Source organism: Salmo salar, chromosome ssa28 (assembly GCF_905237065.1).
Source record: "Salmo salar chromosome ssa28, Ssal_v3.1, whole genome shotgun sequence".
Taxonomy (NCBI): domain Eukaryota; kingdom Metazoa; phylum Chordata; class Actinopteri; order Salmoniformes; family Salmonidae; genus Salmo; species Salmo salar.
In genome coordinates this window covers 6693255-6701222 of record NC_059469.1, presented here as the reverse complement: position 1 = coordinate 6701222, position 7968 = coordinate 6693255, and positions in this window count along the sequence as shown.

The following is a 7968-nucleotide window of genomic DNA, read 5'->3' as shown; positions in this document are numbered from 1 at the left end:
TTAGACTAGACTGGACTATACTAACATAGTAAACAAATCTGGGACACTCAAATTAGTTAGATATTTTATGTTTGGTATGGTTACATGAGACAACTGCTACTCTAACTTCCGCGATGCATACAAAGCCCTCCCCCGCCCTCCCTTCGGCAAATCTGACCATGACTCCATGTTGCTCCCATCCTATAGGCAGAAACTAAAACAGGAAACACCCGTGCTCAGGTCTATCGAATGCTGGTCTGACCAATCGGATTTCACACTTCAAGATTGCTTAGATCACGTGGACTGGGATATGTTCCGGGTCGCCTCAAACAATAACATTGATGTATATGCTGACTCAGTGAGCAAGTTTATTAGCAAGTGCATCGGAGATGTTGTACCCACTGTGACTATTAAAACCTTCCCTAATCAGAAACTGTGGATTGATGGCAGCATTCGTGCAAAACTGAAAGCGCAAACCACCGCTTTTATTCATGGCAATGCGACTGGAAACATGACCGAATACAAACAGTGTAGTTATTCCCTCCGCAAGGCAATCAAACAAGCAAAGCGTAAGTATAGAGACAAAGTAGAGTCGCAATTCAATGGCTCAAACACGAGACGTATGTGGCAGGGTCCACAGTCAATCACGGATTACAAAAAGAAAACCAGCTCCTTCGCGGACATTGATGTCTTGCTCCCAGATAAATTAAACAACTTCTTTACTCGCTTTGAGGTTAATACAGTGCCACGAACACAGCCTGCTACCAAAGCCTGTGGGCTCTCCTTCACCGTGGCCAACGTGAGTAAAACATCTAAACGTGTTAACCCTCGCAAGGCTGCCCGGCAAAGACGGCATCCCTAGCCGCGTCCTCAGAGCATGCACAAACCAGCTGGCTGGTGTGTTTACGGACATATTCAATCAATCCCTATCCCGGTCTGCTGTCCCCACATGCTTCAAGATGGCCACCATTGTTCCTGTTCCCAAGAAAGCTAAGGTAACTGAACTAAATGACTATTGCCCCGTAGCACTCACTTCTGTCATCGTGAAGTGCTTTGAGAGAGTAGTCAAGGATCATATCACCTCCACCCTACCTGATACCCTAGAACCACTCCAATTTGCTTACCACCCCAATAGGTCCACAGACGATGCAATCACACTGCACACTGCCCTATCCTATCTGGACAAGAGGAATACCTATGTAAGAATGCTCTTCATTGACTACAGCTGAGCATTCAACACCATAGTACCCTCCAAACTCATCATTAAGCTGGCCCTGGGTCTCAACCCCAACCTGTACAATTGGGTCCTGGACTTCCTGATGGGCCGCCCCCAGGTGGTGAAGGTAGGAAACAACATCTCCACCCCGCTGATCCTCAACACTGGGGCCCCACAAGGGTGCGTTCTCAGCCCTGTACTGTACTCCCTGTTCACCCATAACTGTGTGGCCATGCACTCCTCCAACTCAATCGTTAAGATTGCAGACAACATTTCAGTGGTAGGCTTGAATACCAACAACGATGAGATGGCCTACAAGGAGGAGGTGAGGGCCCTCGGAGTGTGGTGTCAGGAAAATGACTCTCACTCAACGTCAACAAAACAAAGGAGATGATTGTGGACTTCAGGAAAGAGCAGAGGGAGCCCCCCCCCCTCCCCCCAATCCACATCAACGGGGTTTGGTTAAGTAGGAGGCTGAAGAAATTTGGCTTGTCACCTAAAACACTAACTTTTACAGATGCACAATCGAGAGCATCCTGTCGGGCTGTATCACCACCTGGTACGGCAAAAGCACCGCCCTCAACCGCAATGCTCTCCAAAGTGTAGTGTGGTCTGCACAACGCATCACTGGGGGCAAACTACCTGCCCTCCAGGACACCTACAGCACCTGATGTCACAGGAAGGCCAAAAGATCATCAAGGACAACAACCCCGTGAGCCACTGCCTGTTCACCCCGCAATCATCCAGAAGGCGAGGTCAGTAGAGGTGCATCAAAGCTGGGACCGAGAGACAGAAAAACAGCTTCTATCTCAAGGTCATCAGACTGTTAAACAGCCATCACTAGCATAGAGAGGCTGCTGCCAACATACAGACTCAAATCTCTGGTCACTTTAAGAAATGTATTTAGTAAAGGTATCACTAGTCACTTTAAAAAACGCCACTTTAATAATGTTTACATATCCTACATTACTCATCTCATATGTATATACTGTATTCTATACCATCTACTGCATCTTGCCCATGCCGTTCGGCCATTGCTCATCCATATATTTATATGTACATATTTGTAGAAAAAGCCCATGGAGTTGGTGGAATAATACTTTAATTCATTGCCACTTACTCAGCTGGGCCAGGGGCGCTTTAATTAGGTCAGGTGGAAATGTCCGACAGATCTCCACTCCATAAAAGGAGGAAATCACCATCGCCTGATCGCGCTGCTTTCTCTTCCTTCACTCTGTCAAATCCAGAAGTTCTGTGCGTCCATGAATCCACGTAAATCCACCGACTCTGTTACCTTTCATCTGAACTATCTGTTGCGATCGGGAGAGTGGGCCATCAGTTGTTTGAAGTATTATCGCGTGGCTTGGAGCGCACGCTTCAAACATTTTGTCTAATGTGAATGATTCCGGCCCTACCGATCATAATAGGACAATTATGCAATTAGTATAGTTAATATGTAATGAAATTCCGTGTACACATGAAGACACTTGAAAGGGTGAAATAAGAAAGTAATTGTTTGTTGAACTGATCGGCTCTGATATCCAACTAATGGCGATTTATAGATAGAATAATACATACAGTGATCGGTTATTCATTCATGATTTATGATATAGTTACGAGCCTAAATTACTCCCGGACGATTCCTATTGACTTAACTGGATTGTTGAATTCCCTAAATGTTGTTAACAATGAATGATTTATGATTAGATCTTTGATAGATTTGATTGGATACACGTTATTCTGTTTCCTTTGTTATGCAGCACAGACTACTCAGTAAATATACCACTTTATGGTTAAAGGAATTCCTGCCTCAGTCTCATCCAGTCCTCTGTCACCTGACCCGTGACCACCCTCACTGTCAGTCATCCTACCTGTCCAGCTACCCACACAGATTCCACTAATCTTTCATTCTTATTCATCCCTTTACATTTGTATGAATTAGGTAGTCATTGTGAAATTGTTAGATATTACTGCATTGTTGGAACTAGAAGCATAAGCATTTCGCTACACTCGCATTAACATCTGTTAACCATGTGTATGTGACCAATAAAATGTGATTTGATTTAAAGCAACAACAAAAGGGCGATGGATTGCTGGTCATATTTTTTATTTATTTAACCTTTATTTACCAGGTAGGCAAGTTGAAAACAAGTTCTTATTTACAATTGCTACCTGGCCAAGATAAAGCAAAGCAGTTTGACACATACAACAGAGTTACACATGGAGTAAAACAAACATACAGTAGAAAAATAAGTCTATATACAAAGTGAGCAAATGAGGTGAGATAAGGGAGGTAAAGGCAAAGAAGGCCATGGTGGCGAAGTAAATACAATATAGCAAGTAAAACACTGGAATTGTAGATTTGCAGTGGAAGAAAGTGCAAAGTAGAAATAGAAAATGGGGTGCAAAGGAGCAAAATAAATACAGAAGGGGAAGAGGTAGTTGTTTGGGCTAAATTATAGATGGGCTATGTACAGGTGCAGTAATCTGTGAGCTGCTCTGACAGCTGGTGCTGGTGCTTAAAGCTAGTGAGGGGGAGATAAGTGTTTCCAGTTTTAGAGATTTTTGTAGTTCATTCCAGTCATTGGCAGCAGAGAACTGGAAAGAGGCGGCCGAAGGAGGAATTGGCTTTGGGGATGAGCAGTGAAATATACCTGCTGGTGCGCGTGCTACAGGTGGGTGCTGCTATGGTGACCAGCGAGCTGAGATAAGGGGAACCTTTACCTAGCAGGGTCTTGTAGATGACCTGGAGCCAGTGGGTTTGGCGACGAGTATGAAGCGAGGGCCAGCCAACGAGAGCGTACAGGTCGCAGTGGTGGGTAGTATATGGGGCTTTGGTGACAAAACGGATGGCACTGTGATAGACTGCATCCAATTTATTGAATAGGGTATTAGAGGCTATTTTGTAAATGACATCGCCGAAGTCGAGGATCGGTAGGATGGTCGGTTTTACAAGGGTATGTTTGGCAGCATGAGTGAAAGATGCTTTGTTGTGAAATAGGAAGCCAATTCTAGATTTAACTTTGGATTGGAGATGTTTGATGTGAGTCTGGAAGGAGAGTTTACAGTCTAACCAGACACCTAGGTATTTGTAGTTGTCCACATATTCTAAGTCAGAACCGTCCAGAGTAGTGATGCTGGACGGGCGGGCAGGTGCAGTCAGCGATCGGTTGAAGAGCATGCATTTAGTTTTACTTGTATTTAAGAGCAGTTGGAGGCCACGGAAGGAGAGTTGTATGGCATTGAAGCTCGTCTGGAGGGTAGTTAACAGTGTCCAAAGGGCCAGAAGTATACAGAATGGTGTCGTCTGCGTAGAGGTGGATCAGAGACTCACCAGCACCAAGAGCGACATCATTGATATAACAAAAACATCTAATTAGCAACAACTTACTACTTTTTAGCTAATTTGCAATTACTTAGCATGTTAGCTAACTCTTCACCTAACCGTAACCCTTTAACTTAACTCCTAACGTTATTGGAATTCGTAACATTTCATATATATTGGAAATTCAAAACATATGGTATTAATTGCAATTCGTAACATCATGTGAAATGGATGATGGACATCCACAAATGAATACATACCATACCGGGTTTGGCCGGGGTAGGCCACCATTGTAAAGTAACAAGTTTCAGTCTCTTGACAGAGGCAACCAGGTTTTTGGCTAAAATGTCCTGATACAGGGTAAAGTTCATAATGCCATTGACCTTAACAAGGGCCCCAGGACCAGTGGAAGAAAAATAGTTCCAAACTTCTTCCATTTAAGAATGATGGGGGCCACTGTGTTCTTGGGGACCTTCAATGCTGCAGAAATGTTTTGGTACCCTAACCCCAGATCTTTGCCTCAACACAATCCTGTCTCGGCGCTCTACGGACAATTCCTTCGACCTCATGGCTTGGTTTTTGCTATGACATGCACTGTCAACGTTGAGACCTTATATAGACAGGTGTGTGCCTTTCCAAATCATGTCCAATCAATTTAATTTATCACAGGTGGCCTCCAATGAAGTTGTAGAAACGTCTCAATTTCGAGTCTCATAGCAAAGGGTCTGAATGCTTATGTAAATAAGTCATTTCTGTTTTTTTTTTTTGTAATACTTTTGAAAAAAATTATGAAAACATGTTTTCGCTTTGTCATTATGGGGTATTGTGTGTAGATGGATGAGAAAAAAAATGTCATACATTTTCGATTAAGGCTGAAACTAAACAAAATGTGGAATAAGTCAAGGGGTCTGAATACTTGCCGAATGCACTGTACATTTCTGAGGTGTACTAACTTTTGAGGACACAACTGAAGTACATACATGTAGTTCACATATGATAAAAATATGAAATATTTTATATGATGCATTTCCTATTCAACAAAACTGGAGGAATAGGGCTTGAAATGACTGATATGCTTTCTAAATATAGCCGGGCAGGCGCCAGAACGAATCAGTTAGAGGGGCCTTTGATTCCATAGGCGGGCAGCAGTGGAGGCTCCTCAGAGGAGAAAGGGGAGGACCATCCTCCCCAGTGAATTTCATAAAAATAAAAATAATAAAACATGAAAAAAGTTATCCTTTTTAGATAAAACTATATTAAATATATTCACGCCACCAAATCATTTTTTTAAACACACTGTTTTGCAATGAAGGTCTACAGTAGCCTCAACAGCACTCTGTAGGGTAGCACCATGGTGTAGCCAGAGGACAGCTGGCTTCTGTTCTCCTCTGGGTACATTGACTTCAATACAAAACCTAGGATGCTCATGGTTCTCACCCCCTCCATAGACTTATACAGTAGTTATGACAACTTCCAGAGGACGTCCTCCAACCTATCAGAGCTCTTGCAGCATGAACTGACATGTTGTCCACCCAATCAAAAGATCAAAGAATGAATCTAGTACTGAAAGCATAAGCAACAGCTAGATAGCACTGCAGTGCACAACATTTGGTGAGTAGTTGACTCAAAGAGAGAGAAAGACAATAGTTGAACAGTTTTGAACAAATGAATTTCTTCCAAAATGAAGGAGAAGAGAGAAAACCCTCCAACCCAAAAAGGCATGTGGTGTTGATGGTATTCTCAATGAAATGATCAAATATACAGACAAATATAAAATATAAAAACAAATTCCAATTGGCTATACTAAAACTCTTTAACATTATCCTTAGCTCTGGCATCTTCCCCAATATTTGGAACCAAGGACTCATCACACCAATTCACAAAAGTGGACACAATTTTGACCCCAATAACTACCGTGGGATATGCGTAAACAGCAGCCTTGGGAAAATCCTCTGCATTATCATTAACAGCAGGCTCGTACATTTCCTCAGTAAAAACAATGTACTGAGCAAATGTCAAATTGTCTTTTTACCAAATTACTGTACAACAGACCACATATTCACCCTGCACACCCTAATTGACAAACAAACAAACCAAAACAAAGGCAAAGTCTTTTCATGCTTTGTTGATTTCAAAAAAGCCTTCGACTCAATTTGGCATGAGGGTCTGCTATACAAATTGATGGAAAGTGGTGTTGGGGGTAAAACATACGACATTATAAAATCCATGTACACAAACAACAAGTGTGCAATTAAAATAGGCAAAATACACACACATTTCTTCCCACAGGGCCATGGGGTGAGACAGGGATGCAGCTTAAGCCCCACCCTCTTCAACATATATATCAACGAATTGGCGTGGGCCCTAGAAAAGTCTGCAGCACCCGGCCTCACCCTACTAGAATCTGAAGTCAAATGTCTACTGTTTGCTGATGATCTGGTGCTTCTGTCAACAACGAAGGGGGGCCTACAGAAGCACCTAGATATTCTGCACAGATTCTGCCAGACCTGGGCCCTGACAGTAAATCTCAGTAAGACCAAAATAATGGTGTTCCAAAAAAGGTCCAGTCGCCAGGACCACAAATACAAATTCCATCTAGTCACCGTTGCCCTAGAGCACACAAAAAGCTATACATACCTTGGCCTAAACATCAGCACCACAGGTAACTTCCACAAAGCTGTGAACGATCTGAGAGGCAAGAAGGGCATTCTATGCCATCAAAAGGAACATAAAATTCAACATACCAATTAGGATCTGGCTAAAAATACTTGAATCAGTTATAGAACTCATTGCTCTTTATGGTTGTGAGGTCTGGGGTCCACTCACCAACCAAGAATTCACAAAATGGGACAAACACCAAATTGAGACTGCATGCAGAATTCTGCAAAAATATCCTCCATGTACAACATAGAACACCAAATAATGCATGCAGAGCAGAATTAGGCCGATACCCGCTAATGATCAAAATACAGAAAAGAGCCGTTAAATTCTACAACCACCTAAAAGGAAGCGATTCCCAAACCTTCCATAACAAAGCCATCACCTACAGAGAGATGAACCTGGAGAAGAGTCCCCTAAGCCTGCTGGTCCTGGGGCTCTGTTCACAAACACACCCCACAGAGCCACAGGACAGCAACACAATTAGACCCAACCAAATCATGAGAAAACAAAAAGATAATTACTTGACACATTGGAAAGAATTAACATAAAAACAGAGCAAACTAGAATGCTATTTGGCCCTAAACAGAGAGTACACAGTGGCAGAATACCTGACCACTGTGACTGACCCAAACTTAAGGAAAGCTTTGACTATGTACAGACTCAGTGAGCATAGCCTTGCTATTGAGAAAGGCCGCCGTAGGCAGACATGGCTCTCAAGAGAAGACAGGCTATGTCCACACTGCCCACAAAATGAGGTGGAAACTGAGCTGCACTTCCTAACCTCCTG